At 42.8% G+C, this 17,298-nt stretch overlaps 1 protein-coding gene across 3 annotated transcripts in view; it reads left to right on the plus strand.

Moving 5' to 3' along the window:
* Positions 1-17,298, plus strand: part of LOC104482062 (contactin-4) — a 321,299-nt gene that overhangs the window by 210,133 nt on the left and 93,868 nt on the right. The gene's annotated exons all lie outside the window — the stretch shown is intronic.

Genomic DNA, 17,298 nt, shown 5'->3' on the forward strand with positions numbered 1-17,298 from the left:
CTAGTTGACCGAATGGAAATTTGATTTGACTGATTCTTAGTTAAGAAGATTGAATTCAAAACCAAAGCTTGTTATTTTCCAGTTAAAGTAATGATGGGGAACTTGAATAAATTTTTTATTTTTGATTTCTAAAATTTATTTTAGATTGCTAAAATAGCATAACCAGTTTAGAAACATTTGGATTCAATAGAAAAACCAGCATTTTTCAAGGTAGACTCTGTGCTTTGCTTTCACAAAACAGTAAGTCATTTTGTGTATAATCAAAGGCATTGCAACCAGAATTAGCTGAATTATGAAATACGCAGAGTGGCTTAAATTTATTATAAAAGCTCTGCTTCTAAGAACCAATAAAAATGAGCATCTGTGTTAGTAATCTGTGTTTTTCAGCCTTGACGTCCAAGACATGTGGATGCAGTAGCACTGCTTAGTATAACTGCTCACCTTTAAGGGGTTTTGTTCCAAACGTGATCATTTTTTAGTGGTCTTCTGTAGGTTCTGCGTGGACTAACCTGAAACACCGTATGGGGAGGAATCTTTCTGACCACTGGAGAGCTCTCTTAAACCTGTTTGCTCTCGGTTGCTCTCTCAGGATTTTTCCCTTTTATCAAGTTATTGTCTTTGAATTTACACCCTTGTCTGGCACCTGGATTGCACACACAGTCTCCCACTCAGCTCCAGGGCTTCAGCGTGGTCGCGTACGCCCCGCTGTGTTACATGTTATGCTTTAACGGTGGAAAGCGGTTTGCTTAGAGCCTGAGGACTGTACTGCTTAACCTGTCCGTAGCTTCCCCCCTTTCTCCCAGCAATCTGTTATTTTCCAGATTTCCGGTATGTTGCGTGATTTTTGTGTTCTCATTTTTATTTCTGAGGAAAGTTATCACTGAGTCTTTTGAAACTAATGTCTGGGGTTGAGCTTTTTTTCCTCCTTTTAAGGGTTAAATTCTGAATCCTGAGGCATCATTAATATACGTTCATTCATTCTTCCAGGGCTGAGTTATTCTTCTCTCGCGTTTTCACTGAAGATTAAACTGTGATCTAGCTATTCAGCCTCCTGTGGAGGTCAGAGAGGGTCAGCAATTTAATCCTTGAAATATGTATTTAGGTTACAAACTCATTATGATAAAAGTGCTAATATTTTCCCCCAATACTTGCTTTGTGATATATCATTTACATTTCAAATTTGTTCTCATTTTTTTTCCCTCTGATACTAGTTGTCTCTGAAATTGAACATATTTTTGTAAAGTGAGGAATCTGCTGTGCCAAACAGAATATGGACTAATGCTACCCTAAACCCTGTGCTTATAGCAATACAGGCTCTCAGAAAATAAAAAAAAAAAAATCCTTAAACTCTGAGTATGGATTCTAATAATGGCTTCTCCAAAATGATATACGAAAACACAGCTGAACTAGATTAAATTATGGGCTTTTTATTTTAGAGGATGGGGCTTAGCTTGACAATTTTATTCACTGTACCGTAGTTTCTGTTCGGAAATAACACTGAAATCAATAAGAAGTTATGCCTGGAAAGAAGTGCAGCTCTGATGCTGCAGTTTAGAGATGTACCCACCCGTTCAGACATGTGATTAAAGCTGTTTACCATGGCCCGGATCCTGCTTCCATTTAAGTCGGAGATAAAACTTGTATTGATCTTCAGTGGCACCAGGGCTGGACCATACCCCTCGGAAAGCGATGAATCTGCAGGTTGTTCCGCCTGCTCAGCTTCCCGTCCCTTTGGCAGCACTCGAAGATGCTGAGCGGCTCTTGGCTGCGGGCAGAAGAGCGGGACGCCGGGAGTGGGGTGCACTTTGAACAGGCATCCTTGCCAAATTATTTCTACTGAAATATCTCACTCACTGTGAGATAATTTACAAAATGGAAGATAAGTGCACACAGGTGCTGAAAGTTGCATTTATACTCACGTCTCTGTAGGCATAAAATCCCAAAGTTGAGTGCTGGGAAGGGCTCCAAGAGTTTGTCTGTGCCCAGTGCAAGGCAGTGTTGATGACCGTCCTTGGAGAAGCTCGCCAGCCTGTTCTGCACGTTCACAGACCCTTCTCAGGAGTGGGTATTTGGAGGACTACATAGGAAGATTTAGTTTCTCTTATTTTGGTAGCCTCTGCCAGTGCTGATCTTCCTTGCTTGCAGCTACTACTGATCATCCGGACTACGTGTGTACTCCCTGCCCTGTGCGGGTGATGACCCAAGGGCTTCCAAATCTCTTGCTCCTCCCCTTCTATCGACTGTTGAGTGTGGTAGGTGTCCAAAGGATTGTGCTTTCGGGCAGCCCAGCCCCGATGGCTTCTCACCAGATGTGTCTTTGCAGAAGCCCCCAGTCTGTCGCTGTGTGTGGGCGACCACAGCCAGTGCCGGCTTGCAGCTCGTCCACTGTCTTTGGGTTTGCTCTTGCTTGACCGAAGGCTGGTAACGAAGAAAAGGGCCGGCCAGTCAGACCTGCACAAAATGAGCCACGCTGGTGGAAATGAGTTACGGGATGAAAAGACTAAGTAAATTTTCCCCTTCTGTCTGTAATTCTTTGCTAAGTGATGGCCAGGTCTATTTTTTTACAATCCCATTGGTGGGGTGGGATGAGTGAGACAGGACTCTCCCCAGCAAAGCAAATGATGATTATTATCCTGCCTTCCAGCTGATTTCTGAGCGCCCATAGCATAACAACTCTAATTAGAGATTAACTCTGATATTTATTTTACCTTGCTGAGGCTGCGGTTTGTTTTTACTGCCAAAGCTTTGCACATCTCCAGGAGCAGTGTGGAGCGTGAGTCTGGGCCCCTCTTTGCCCCCTGTCCTGAGGGGTTTCCGGACTGTGTCTGCCCCATCACTGCCTCCACCTGCGGCAGCTAATTCATCATGGGGATGGGGCCAAGGCTCTGCTCTGCTCTCCTGGCAGATGACCCCTGTCTTCTCCCGTGGAGCCATCCCCAGTGCTGGTAGATGAAATATCCTTTCCCTGCTGTGATAACTAGACTCCATTTGGCCCTAAACTCCTCAGCAGGATTTGCAGTTTAACCTGAAAACACACAAAGATGGTGCTACCTGCTGGAATGGTGGTTTAAAAATAAACCCTCCAGAGACGTGGATGAGTAGCCATGCAGTAGTCATTGCCTTTCTCATCAGTGCTGTGGTCACATGCTGCTGATTTTAAAATGAGTGTCCAAAGAGAAAAATCAAGTTCAAATCAGTGCAGTTTTTCGGTCATACCATTGTTTTTCCCCTGTTGTTTTAAAAACTACCTAAAAGTGCTATCTGTGAAACATGAGCTGTTAGAGAAATGGGATCTACTTTTCCAGGGTTTTTAGCATTTTGCGCATTGTCGTGCCCCCGCACTGGGAGGACAGTCCGTGTCCTTTCTTCTGCTCTGCGCAGCGACCCTTCTCTGAAGTCGGTGCCTTTCCAAACCGTAGCAATTGTCTATGAAGGAGTTTCCTTCGAATCTGTAAATTGAGGTCTATGCTAATGCTATGGGTATGCTCTGCAGTTCGCAAAGGTGATAGGGAGGTGTGCAGAAAGCTGAGGTACCAATTTACTGAACAGAAATGAGGCCCAAGGATGGCGATGAAGGGGAGTGTCCTCAGAGGGTGCTGGAGCAGCAGCAAACTGTCGCACGCTGCGGGCAGATGAGATGAAATGAAAGGGCAAAGGTCTCCTCCTCCACCTCCTGCAGATGGCCCCGGTCAAGCGAAATGGCTGATCTTGTGCGTGGAATTTAGCCTGAACTGTTTTACTCTGTTTGAAGATTAAACCCTGCCTGCAGGGCAGGGTTTGGAGTTGGGCTTCTTTCCACTTCTGACCAGGGCAGCAGCCTCAGACGTAACTTTTGTACATTTTCCATTGGGTTATTCATTTGTAGAAACTCTACCTTTCTTCTTCATTACCATGAACATACTCCTAACTGCAGGGAATCACACTATCGTTCCTGAAAACTCACATTTTGTTAAAGGAATTTGTTTTATAGAAGTGTTTCTGTGAAAATAATTGTTCTGCATGAATTAGTAGCTAGGGCTCAGCGCTGTGCAGTGCAAATGGCAGCAGAAAATACAGTAATAATGCAGTTGTAATGAGAATACTTTGGGGCTTTGACCTACCGTCCCAAAATAATTTCGCTGTGATTGTAGAAAAAGAAAATCGCTCCCAACATTATACTGAAAAGGATTTTTTTCAGTATTCCCATTGCTGGAATGATTCCTGTTATATCTTGTATCCGAGCAAATCCCGTAATTTTTGCTATTAGTTGCTAAGAAACAAATTATAATTGCTGCTCAAATTCTTTACTGTTGTACCCTCTTATTGCCCTGAAGTGCATTCATTTTCTTTTTGGAGATTAAATGATCAATGAAGTAATTCTTTCAAGAACAATTAATAATGAAAACATTTTCAGAAAACCGCCAAAGTGTCTGCCTTGCCTTGCCTAAACAAACAAGCGCAACAACAATCGCATTGATTGATCAATGAAGCGATGCGCTGCCGCTCGGCTGAATGAGGCATTCGGCACGCAAATTAAATCATTTCCGCAGTGATTACTAACGTCTGAGTGTTGAGAAAAGATGATGTGTTTTTAAACCTCCTGGAAATTAAGGAGACGGAGGGTTTGGGTTTGGTTTTTTTCTTTTCCTGGAGTCAGACTGCAGCTGGGACGGCGGGCGTGCGTGGCTCTGCTTATCCCTCGGCAGCCCGTTGGTCACCCACCCTCACCCTCTTCAGGAAGTTTATTTTTTCAAGGACTTTCTGCTTGTGAATGGCAGAAACCCAGTTCGGCACCTTCTCCTGCCTCCTCCCTTGTTCTGGTTCTCTGTGGGAGCACTCATGAAAAGTCCCCGCAGGGTACATGGAGTGGGAGTCTGTAGTGTCCTGGGTGGGAGCTCCATGCCTGCACTGCGGTGGGGGAGGCTGTGTCAGCTCACGGCTTGTAAGAGTAGGACATGAGCTATTTGTGGTGTTCCCGTTCCTGCGAAGCTATGTTAAAATTGTCTAGTCCATCAGATAAGATTTGGGACTAGTTACAACAAATTTGAGAGTGTCTTCAGTACCTAAAGGGGGCCTAGAGGGAAAGACAGGGAGAACCTCTTCAGTAGGGCCTGTTATGACAGGACAAGGGGTAATGGTTTCAAAATAGAGGGAGATAGATTTAGATTAGATATAAGGAAAAAAATTTTATGCTGAGGGTGGTGGAGCACTGGCCCAAGTTGCCCAGAGAGGTGGTGGATACCCCATCCCTGGAAACATTCCAGGCCAGGTTGGACGGGGCTGTGAGCAACCTGATCTGGTTGGAGATGTCCCTGCTCCTTGCAAGGGGGTTGGGCTGGGTGGGCTTTGAAGGTCCCTTCCCACCCAAACCCTTCTGTGATGCTATGATTCTTCCTATATGCATGTAAATGGAGTCCCTAATTCCTCCTCTGGTGTTGTTTACAGGAAAAACACCATTTATATCCATGAAGGGCCTGATGGTTTTACCCAAAATTAGACACTGCTGTGTTTGAGCCCCTGTGACTGGGTTTGGTGTGACGCAGGCTGTGTTCTTCACAAGGGAACAAGCAAATTTTTTTTTCTGAAATCTTAACTCAGCTGTGCAAAGTGCAGTGAGCAGTGTTAGAAAACCAGCTCCCTACCTCTGCACATTTGCCAGGCAGTCTCCCATGGGCAGAAAACTAGGCTAGGCCTCACGTAAGCTGCTCTTTTTCGTTTTGGTTTTTTTTTTTTGTTTTTTTTAATGAATAGGACCAACAGGGAGTATGTAGCAGAGGATAGATACGTAACCTACTTTACTTTCATCTGTGATAGAAGGACCCTTGACTTAGAACAGAAACGTAGGATTTACACTTGCTTTGTTTCCACCCAAGGGTTATAAATAAGACGAATACTTAAAGCAGTGGCAGGGCATTTGTAACTAATCACCTTCTCTCAAAGCTAGTAATCTTGTGATCCTGCAGTGTTATTTAGGAAGTCTGTTTCGGTCTGTATCATGCAAAAATAACTCTGCGGAGAGCCGGGAGCATTGCATGGGGAGGCATTGGAGGGCTGCGGCTGGGAGATGCTGGGCTGGGCAAGAGAGCGGCCGCTGGGCTGTGGTGAGATGGGACCGCTGGTCGGTCGCAGGGCCGTGGCTTCTCTTGTAGTTTAGAAATTTAGGGAACAGGCTTGTTCACAGTTTTTTCCTGTCTCTCTCCATATTTATTAATTTTGCCTTTAATGTGTGAAATAACATGTATTCAAAATACATTCATATTTTTATATTGAGGGGCTGGATCTTTAAGAATGAAATGCAGCTGTAGGTGTTTGTTTAAAGTGAACGCTTAAATGGACTGATTTGGTCCCAGTGTGCCAAGGTCCAGTGATGTAAGCTTTCCTTCCAAAAAGCTCTGTCGTTAGGTGAAACTCTTTCTAGTCTTGAGAACATCATCTTTGTGCTAAACCATCTCAGGGTGCTGTGAAAAACTCCAACTGGACCTGGAAGGACCTTAGGTTGATTCTTGCCGTTTCTGTATCAGTGCAAATCAGGATTGTCTCTAAACGTATGGAAAATAGCAGTTACAGGACCCCCTGGTCAAGCGCAGACTGTACCCAAAGGCCGGAGGTGGAATCTGTAAGAAAATTTCTGTTCCTGTTGCTGGGATGCAAGGCCAATACAGAACAATTTTATGCTAGTGGCTGCTTTTTCATTGTTTTATTTTTTTTCTTTCCTATTTTCCTTCTGGAGAGCAGAAACAGGGAGTCAGTATTGGCATGCGAAGGACAGCAGAGCTTTAAATGTGTTTGTCAGAAGTTGTCCCATGTTAGTTTTCCTGTCTGCAACAAACGTGACTGCCATTTCATAATTCATTAAACGTGAGAGATGAACAGAATAAAAAAATCTCTCCCCTTTAAGTGGTGCTGCGTAGCATCGTAATGTGCATTTCCATCGGCAAGCTGAACTGCCAGATACCGTCTGAGGACCAGAATCTCTGTGGGGTTCTTTTCATTTGTGTTTCTATCAAGTAAAGGGAAATTGTTCTTTGAAACATCTAGCTTGTGTCACATTATTTTACATTATCTGAGGTCTGAATTTGCATTCGTTTAGCTGCGCAAAGTAAGAAGGTGCAGCAGAGCATGCTCCGGTGGGGAACGCACGGGGCATCTGCAATGTTAATGCTCAGCTATGAAGTGAGAGGGGGCTGTGCAGTATCTCCTGGTGCCAGTAGAAATACTGCAAAGTCCTCTGTGCTGGAAGAAAGTGTGAGGATAAGGCATTGTTTTGCTAGGAAAATATTAAAAAAATTCTGAGTGAAGTGACTCCATTCAAGTCAACCCAAGGGGAAACATCTGCCCAGATTTTCCAGATTAAAGCAGTAAAATAAAATTTTCTGAGTCCTCAGCATTTTGTCTCAAGCAGGAGAGTTGCTTCAAAATGAATGTTTGAAATATTTCCTACGGAAGGATAGTAAACAGGCAACTTTTATGAAATGGAACATAAAGTCAAGGAGGATTTTTTCTTTTATTTTGGTAGCATCGTAAAAAGAGTAGTTTGGTTTAGGAAGAGGACAGTAGGTGCCTTGGCAGGTACTGCTGAAAGCCCCTGTTCCCCAGTAAGATGAGTGGCATGAAGAAAGAAAAAAAAAAAAGCCTTGTTGCCTATTTGAAAGCACGGATCAAATCCCAGCGAGGCACCGAGGATACGGTGTGCCAGGAGGAGCCGTCCCGGCGAGGACAAGCAGCTCATGCTTGCTGTGGCAGAGGAAGGAGAAGGAGATCCAACCATAGCACGAGGATCCGTGACTCCCACAGTTGCGTGTTGGCCAGCAGCATTGGTAACGCTCGAGGAAAAGCTGTCATAGGCTTTGGAATGCAAGGCAAAAGCCTGAGGAGGAATTTTAGCCATGCAGGTAGACAAATCAGTTTGTCTTTGATAGATGGTGGTCAGGAAGACCTGTCAAGATTTAAACATAGCCTCAATAAGAGAACCCAGATAGAGGTGTCAAAGTCCAAGATGATACATAGGTCAGAGATGTGAGTGACGGGGAGAGCCGGGGAGAAAAACAGGATCTTGGCTCGCATACCAACACGCCAGTCTTCTCCTTTTCTAACCCAAGTGTGGCCGTTGCAGTTTGCTCCTGGCTCAGATGGGAGGAGCTGTGAACCCTTCTCCCTGGCAGGAGGCAGCGTGCCTCCTCTGAGGACGTCTGGCTGGAGTTCAGACCTGCCACTCCTCCAGCTACGCATCTCTCCTACGTAGCTAGGTTGAGCCTTCAAAGCAAAGCCCACCATGAAAATCCTTCAGCTGCAGATGCCCCCGTGGCAAAGGCTCATCTGAGAATTTTTGTGTCTTGTGAGAACGATAGCAGTTTCTGTGCAGGAAAGATCAGGGAAAGGAAAGGTCTAGAAGTCCAAACTGGACCTGGCCACTTGGTAAAGTTGCACAGGCAATACCTTCAATATATGCCTGCAATAATAAAGTCCAAGCAAAAATGTTTTCCAGAGGAGAGGCAGGGTAGGAAAATTCAAGATGTTTACCTCTAAAACTTTTTTTTTTTCCCTGAGAAGTAGAAACCCCAGTGAAATTTCTGTTCTAAAGGTCATATTAGAAAGCTTTCATCCCCAGACTTGTAAACTATTTCTCAAATCAGTGACTCTAAAAATTATTCATTAGAACACCAGCTCTTAAACTAAAATTCTATTAAGCTCTGTATCAAAGGCGGTTTTATTCCAAGCGGCATAGCCCGCTGTGTAGTCTTGACACACCAGCAAGGACATGGGCAGAAGAACTTAGTCTTTGTGTGTTTGTGAAAGGGATGACATAAAACCCTGCTTTCAAAAAGTCACACACAGGTTTTATAGAGAGAGTGTTTAGAGATATTAGGGTCGTAAATATCAGGAGGCAAATCTTGTCAAGTGTTTTGAGAGCAAAAAGCTTTAATGCTTTTGTGGGTGCTAGTCATCAGTTAAAGTGCTTTCAGCCTGCCTTCGTGTAGACGGGCTATGATTTCTTCAAACCAATGTCCTCTAAAATCTGAAATTGACTGAGATGCACTAGAATCTCATCTTCAAGACTATTTTATGGGCCAAATTGGCATAGTTTATAGTCTACAGCCAATGAAGTTGTATTATTCCATGGGCAGCGATGCAAATGACTTCTGTGTCCATCTGGTTGTGTATTGTGTCCAGGATATGAAAGTATGCTCTGTTATATGTGGAGAGTTATGCAAATTTGATGAAAACAATTTGAGAGAGGGCATATAGCTGTCTCTTGGTAGAAGGTTCTTTATTCAGTCTGAACCAGCAAAAGCTGGCCAAGCTCTCTGGTCGCTCTTTTTTTGTTGAACGAGGTGTCATCGCAAACCCATTCAGAATACCCTGAAGATAAGTCATGTGGTCTTTAATAATAAAAATCTCCCATTGACCTTGGTTCTAGGACTGCGTATGACCTTCAACATCCTTCTGAATCTTAGATTGCTGGGATCATCTTAAAATTATAGAAGGGTTATGAGAAGGCAAACCCCATTATGCTCCATAAATCTCTTTAAGTCATGCTTGAAAATTGACTTCAGGAGTCTTGGCTGTGTCTGTGTACATGAGTGGATTGTGCGTTTCACATCTATGAAGACGTAACAACCCCTTACCAATATCTTTATTTCCTGTTGTGTGGGTGGTTCAAAGTTCATTTACTGTATGTAGTGAAGGTGGTGTTTTGTCCACTAAAGAATACTCAAAATTGCCGGTGAACAAGGTTTAGTCTTCTGGTTTGTCAGTTCTTATCAAATTCTTTTTTAACCGTTCAAGTTTTCTGTATCCAAATTACAAGCAAACCTCAAGGGTAAAGTACCAAAGACCCCGTCCAGTTTATATGGGCTAAAAATTCCTTTAAAAAATTCTGATGAAAAGATTCATACTTCTAACTGAAGTATTAATAACGTAATGGAAGACATATTTTTAGTACAGTTACAATGATACTAAGGCTAAAGTGCATAGTATCGCATTATTGCTAATTCCCACTAATTACACAGTTGCAATGGTGCACACAGTCTAGCACGTGTGGGTGGCATCTGCCTTGTTCCCTTCCTGTGCTGCTCCTGGACCAAAACTGGCCGTTGTCAGCCTTCCCAGGAGAAGGGGGCCACAGCCCCTGGCCTGTCTTTGGAGACGCTTTGGAGAGTGTGATGGTGGTGGGGGTTTTTTTCCCCCTGACTGGGCCTGACTTGTGGATGTTTTTATAAGTTTGCTACTGTGCTGTGTCAACTGCTCGTTCTTCACTGATTCCTGCCTCTGCGATCTCCGAGTTTTACTGTGTTTTACATGGATGTGTTCTTGCTTGTGATTCTCCATGTTCCACGCAAACCCACTTTTCTGCTCCGTCCCAAGGTGCCTTCCTGTGCTGAGGGGGAGCTGCGGGTTGTGCTCGCAGCTTGGACGCATCTGTTTCCATCCCGCGGCTGCACCAGCAAGGCCTCTGCGGTTACCTTGCAGTTGTATTCTCGGGGTCCATCCCTTGTTTTCCCTTCAAGCACACATCCTCTGTCAGGGTTGATTGAATAGCTCACTCTGATCCATTTGAAAACAGCGATAGACATACAGATATTATGCTTTGGTAGCTACCTGCTATTAACATCGACTCAGCAGAGGAGTATAACTGGTGTGTTATCAAATTCATTTTACAGAAGTCTCTAGAGATAGACTTTAAGTAAAATATAGCAGCATAAAAGCCACTAGCATTTTTTTTTCCTCTAAGCCTGAATATTAGTCGTGTTTTCTTTTGGAAATTAGAATTCAGTGATGTATAAAGAAATGATTGATGTGTGTATGTTTTCATTAGAATATAGTAAAAGGAGAAATCGTTTCATACCAGTTGAACAAGAATAATAGATAAAAATAGCATTGACATTGTTTTTCTAATCATTAGGAAAAAAACCCGTTAAACGTAATGACAAAGGGTTTGCTAGCGGTGTATGAGTTTTTGACAGTATGCCGTTCAAGGCAGCGTACAGCAGTGCTTCCTTCTCCGTGGTGTAGTCACAGAAATTGGCTTTCTAAAAGACGTGCAGACACCTGTCACCATCCATTTGAATCAGCTACTATTCATCTACTTTTCCTATAAGATTTCTGGGTTTAATAGTTCTAAAATAGCCCTCTTGCTTAAAGAGCTCAGTTTCAGAACTGGTATAATTATGGATTTTGGATTCTAAAAATATGCTATGCATTAAAAAAAAAGGCAAACCATGGAAACCCTCCTCCAGCAAACAAAGAAAGGCAAAACAGAGCTTAGCTCTCATCAAACATAGAGATCTCTGTCAAATCACCAAAAACCTGAGACATGTAGCCTCCTGAGGGAAGCCTCCTTGTTTCCAGGTCTGGTTCCCAGGGCACGCCGCGTTCGGCAGCTGAGTTATTTCCACGTTGTAGCCCGTAACGGGTACCAAGGCGGCCTCGGGTCCGAATGCTGGAACCGCGCTGCTTGGGCAGAGGTCTTAACAGCAGAGCAATGAGTGGAGCTGTGAATGAGAAGGGATGCAAACACAAAAAGCAGAGGTCAAACTCTGCTCAAGCAGTGGGACCTTGCAGGGAAGTGCGCTGATCTGGGCTTGCTTGCTCATACTGGGATGTCATCTGTGAATTATTTCTTTTAAAGAGTAAACTTTGATTTCTAGGACTTACCTAGTGGTTGTTTAGAAAAAGAATTAACAGGTTTCATAAATAAAGTACAAACTCAAATAGGTCCTAATGAAGGATAAAAGGCTACAGCACTTTTTATTTGCTTATAATTGAATCTTCTTTGCTATAAAGACTGGGGTTTTTTTGTGTAAAACTCGGGGAAATTTTGCATTACTCTAGCCAAAGTTGGATAATTGTAACTATGAAAAGCCATATGTTTTTGATTAAAATTTCCGTATGCCGTTTACTGAAACAAACTACCCAGTCTTAAGGGGCTTTGGATCGTTTCAGGTTGTTTAAGTTTTCATTAAACCACATTTGAGGTTCAGGAAGGAGGTCATTCAGTGCAATACCCTACCCAAACCGAAAACCTGATGGGATCGACAGCTCCTGCTGGCACTTTCTGGGCTTTTGAGAGTTTTTGAGGAATAAGCATCTGTATCAGACTGGCATCACTTAGCGGGACCTGTGTCAGTTGTGTCACGAAACATTAAGGCAGAGTTTCAATGGAGGCTACAGAAAAATCTAGCAATGCAGGAGAAGACATTCAAGTTCATATTAAAGGGTGAGTGTTGGTGTGCACGTGCTAATAGCGTATGGCACTGCAGTGCATTTCAGCATCAGATGTCAAGTTTTTGTGCAAATAATAGCTAATTAAGTCTCTTCTGAGATGCACAAAGTACTTGTCCTTAGCGACAGGCAAACTTTGACGCAGAGAACTTAGATGACTTCCCCAAAGTCATGCAATCGCTGGGACAGCGGTGTCAGTGGTACAAATGAATGTCATCTTCACAGGTTAAATACGTACGGCTTTATACTCACGTGGCTCTGTTAAGTCTGATTTAGACGTGATGCTGTGGAGATGATGAAGGTTAAATGGCATTCTTGCTCATTCATTAAATGAGATCTGCGTAACAGCATTAATTGTGATAACCTGTTTCCATTCCTGTTAAGCCTCCTTGTTGTATTCTCCTCTTTGCACTGAGAACATTACTAATCACATCCTCATGTGATGCTGGAGTTACTGGAGTAACTTACACAATATTTTTCTGGTTTCAGTGGAGTCATTGGTTTAGTATTGCGTGCTCCCGATAAGCTTTGGCAGGACATTGACCTCCAGGATTGGAAAGTGTGAATATTTTCTTCCTCAGTGGTTTGCCTTAGTCAATTTTGAAAGTTGCTTTCCAAATAGAGAACTCCCAGGTTATAGCCCAAAAATTAATATGCAACTGTATTCTTTTCTTAACAGTCATACAAATATCCGATGTTGATTGTCTCAGATCACACATTTAAAATAAAAGCCCAATATGGGAGTTACTCATTGGTGCGGGTGACCTAGGATTTTTCGAGCAGATGTGCTGCTTTGATTAGTTGGGGTAAGTGTACATCGTTCTTGCCTCTGCTGTCCTTTTTGACCCTATGAATAGAAACATATAGTGCCTAGTGCCACAAATCCCTGAGCTGGTGGCGTATTTTCGCCAAAAGCAGACGTGGGGATCCTGGCTCCAACCAGAAGCAGTTTCTATTCGCGTAAGCAGTCGCCAATTCTGGTCGCGTTTTGTTAGTTACATGTACAAATATTTTTATTGAAATTAAAGCTCCTTTCTTTTTTGATCTATGCAATGATACATCACTGTAATTGAAGCAATTCACACCCTGAAAACTCTAATTAAGTCACAAAGGTGCCTGCATGTTAAACTTAATGAACTTACCACTTCCAGGCACTGTTTTGCTTCATTTTGTTCTCTCTTGTGTTTGCCGATGCTCATTGCATTATGTCTAACATTTAACTGGAAACCACCTAAATGACAGTGTCTTTTATTTCTATTATAAGGTATTTAGTACCCTGTGGGGTACTTAATCATAATGCAATTATTTTCAGGTTTCTTACATACTATGTAGCCAAGTCCCAGGAAGAAAACCTCTAGGACTCTCGGGTCTGTTAGTGGGCATCACGCTGGCTTCCAGACCCCCTCCTCCTTCCCAGTATGGTGTGCATCTGAGGGCTAGAGGGTGCAGGACCCTGGAACATGGCTTCCTTTTTATCACCGTCTGTGAGGTTTTTGATGTTGGGTTTTGTTTGTTTTTTTTTTCCAAAATACAGGCAAAAGTCTGTGTCAGGAGTTGGTGATCTCATTGACAATGTACTTAGGAGAAATGGATAAACAGTAAAGTGTGGAAGAACATAACAAGAAGGAGTAGGAAACAATAAAAATTTTTTTAAAGAAGTTAAAATATGACACAGTGAGAAGAATACGGGTAGAGGCCAGTCCTGTATGGCATGTGCTGCGTGGCCATGCGTGTGTTGTGGGGGCATCTGCTCAGGCACAGTGGCAGATCCCACAGCCAGATACCTGCAAACCTCTGATTTCCGTGGCCACCTACTTCTGCTCAAGTGCAATTTCCAGTGGAAAGAGCTCTTATCAAGGAAATGCAGAGGTATGACAGTCTTGCTTCAAGCCTTCTTCCAAACACGCTTACTGTTTGTTGTAAGTGTGCCAAGAAATAATTGAGCGTGCTGGCTTAATAGGTCTTCTGGTGTTTTTATGATTTTTTTTTTTTAACTTGTCAAATAAGAACAAAAATCTATGTTAGCCAGGATCTTCGGGCTTGGTTGCAAGGCAAAGTGGAACTTAAGGCTCTTGTCAGGGGAGACATACAGCCAAACAATTTACACTGTGATTCAGAGTCGTTTTGCAGCTGTGACGGTTATTTTTTCTTCTTCTTCTTTTGCTGTCCCATTGATTTTTAATGTCAAAAGTATAGAGAATAATTTCTTACTCTCCGGGCAGGGGTTAGAGAGGCACTAGAAGCTGTGTTTCTCTTGGAGGAAGATAACAAACACGTGGAAAAAAGTCTTAGAGTGCTACTTCTGTGTTAAAGCCTCCTGCGGGGTGGTTTTCCGCAAGTGCGTTTAATTTCGTTTAGCAGGGAATTCAGTGGTACAAAATTTCAGTGCAATATTCTGCAGAAGTTTGTAGGAAAGGTTTTTGTCAGCGTGTGACAGCAGAGGAGAGCCTCTCGAATCCGCACATTGCTCATCTGTGCGCTCTGTAACCCTTCAACAACGCTGATGTTGTTCCTGATTTCCTGGGAAAGATTGCAAGGTGGTGTTTAAATGAAGTTTCTTATTAATAAAATCTTAATGATATAATTGTTAATTCAAGTTACTAGTTAGGTATTGCAAAAATTAATTTCAAGTGCAGATTTTTGGAATGCATGAGCATAATCAGCCTAATCAGTCTGATGAGACATCAGGCTTTCTTATTATTACTGAATCTCCTTGGTTTACTTGGATTTTAATCACGTGCAGGAGGCTTTTCGGAATTGACAACTGACTTTGAAAGCTTGATAGTTTGCACTGCGAGCGACAGTGATGTATGCTCTGCTTTGTTTGCTGCCTCCAATTGATTTTGACTGTTCTTCCATCATTTCCTAGTTGTTCATCCGAGCAGAGACTTCTTTTCCTGGTAGCAGTCCTTTTCTTGTCATAAATACATGGCTATCTGCTTTTTCACAAATAGGGTTATTTCTTCCTTGCGAAAAAAAAAAGGTTAGAGGACCAAATTTGCATTTAAACTATTTAGTCATTCACTTTCTCTCTGTACTCTCACAGTCAGGAGCTGTGGGGTCACCAAGCAGGTGGCTGGTTTTTATGATCAGTGAAAGACCGTTCCCACCCCCTCCCCTGTGATTAACGGGACAATTCCCGGGAGCGCTGCGTAAGCGGGCTCGAACACGCAGGCTCAGGGCTGACGCAATTTTCCTGTCATGTCATTGGCTTTTTCTAAGATTTGGGCCTGAAAAGTGAATTCCGTATAACCTCTAAAATATTTTATGTGTGTTTGTATATGGCTTAATGTATTAGTTCTGTCAACATGAAGATATTAGTAGCTAAATAGAGATATGGAGAATCTTCCATTAAATATTATTTGAGACTTATGAAGGCTTCTGCAATTTTCTTCCTAATGCATATATATGTGTGTATGTGTATAAATATATATATATAAAGCATCTACTTTGATTGAGACTTGTTTTGGTTTTACTTACTCGTTCATTGGAAATAATATTTATGTAAAAATATTTCTCAATACCACATGTATTCCTCCAGGTGATATTTTGGTTTTAGGATGTTATTCCTTATGCAGCTGTCCTCAGTGAGGATGGGCTCCACTCTTGTGCCTGTATGCACTCAAAATTTATTTAAATATATTTAAATCTGTGGGACTGGCTGGTGGCCAGAGCAATGTAATAGTGGTTCCTGAAAAGAGCCATTCTACTTATTGTAGAACTTAAGATAGAAAAATTATATCTTTTTATTTTCATTAATAATGAATTTTCTTCTGTTTTCCTTTTGTCTTTTTTTTTCCTTGTCCAAAAAAAAAAAAAAAAAGACAGAAGGACAAAGAAAATCGCCCTGTATAAAGTTTAAGATTTAGACTGTCACTTGAGACTGGGAAACTCATGCTTGATTGTCTCCTTGTTCGCTACACTGAGTCTGGACAAGCAGCTCAGGTTAAAACTGGACTGTTTTTAAACTCAAGTGTAGTTTTGAACCTGCCGTGTGAACCCCTTTTGCCCGGAGGGTTTGACGATGCAGCACCCTTAGCACCTAATGAAGCGCAGCACCGCCTGGGTTTGGTTGGCATTGCCTCCGTCTGCGGCCATTGGCAGAGGAGAGGCGGGAGGGTGATGAGTCTGGAGCAGTTTTGTTTTCACAAGCAATTCCCTGCAGTGCAGCAGGTTTTTTAAGCCCCCCCCCCCCCAATATTTATCTGCTAAAATGCAAATGAAAAAGCTGGATTAATAATAAGATCCCAAGAATTAGGTAACATCAGCGTAAGGGTATGGCAGAGCTGTGCTAGAAATCCCACAGCTACTGCTAGCGCTGTACAAAATTGTTGCTCACTGCTTCCGCTGTAGTTCCCCGTTTGCCTGGATTTGTCCTGAATTTGGCTTTAGCAGGAAGGGTCCTCGAATAAGGTTTCTAAAACGAAGCAGTGACTTCTTCTAATTTTATTTATTTATTTATTTATTTTAACCACACATGCCAGTGCTTCCAGAAAACATTTTCAAGAGAGGATGAAAACCAAGGCTTAATTTTTCATCCTTGTAACCTTATAATGATGTTCCTGCTAGTTCCTGCTGTTCAATATTTATCACCTGTGTGTTTTCTCTGGTTCCCAACTGCATTGGCAACAGGTTTGTAATCACCAAACCACAGCTCAGCTGCACTGAAAGCCAAAAAAAAAAAAAAAATGAAAACTGAAATGCAGAGGGCTGTTAAAGATAAAAGGCTACCGAAGCAATTCCGTGCATTGGTGCTCCCACGCAGCAGCCGTGGTGACGGTCGATACCTGGGGCCGCTGCTGGCTCACGGAGTCACCTCGTCACTTAACAGCAAGTTTTGTGAATTCAGTGTGCAAGGAGAGGAGAGAGGGAGTTGCGTTTGTGCAGTGCATGGTCCCTGAAGGAGGGGAAAAGGAGAGAGGGGTGGCAGGAGGAATTTAATTTAATTAAAGCCCTGTGTGGCTAACGTACAGCTACTACAAGAGGTGTCCTTGTGGGAAAGGAAGGATTTCTACACAATGTAGAGACTTTTCCTGATCCTTTTGCTCTTCTGATGGTGCCACAGCAGCTTCTCAGTGCCCCGTGTATTCCACCCAG

Source organism: Chlamydotis macqueenii, chromosome 10, assembly GCF_036417535.1.
Source record: "Chlamydotis macqueenii isolate bChlMac1 chromosome 10, bChlMac1.mat, whole genome shotgun sequence".
NCBI lineage: Eukaryota > Metazoa > Chordata > Aves > Otidiformes > Otididae > Chlamydotis > Chlamydotis macqueenii.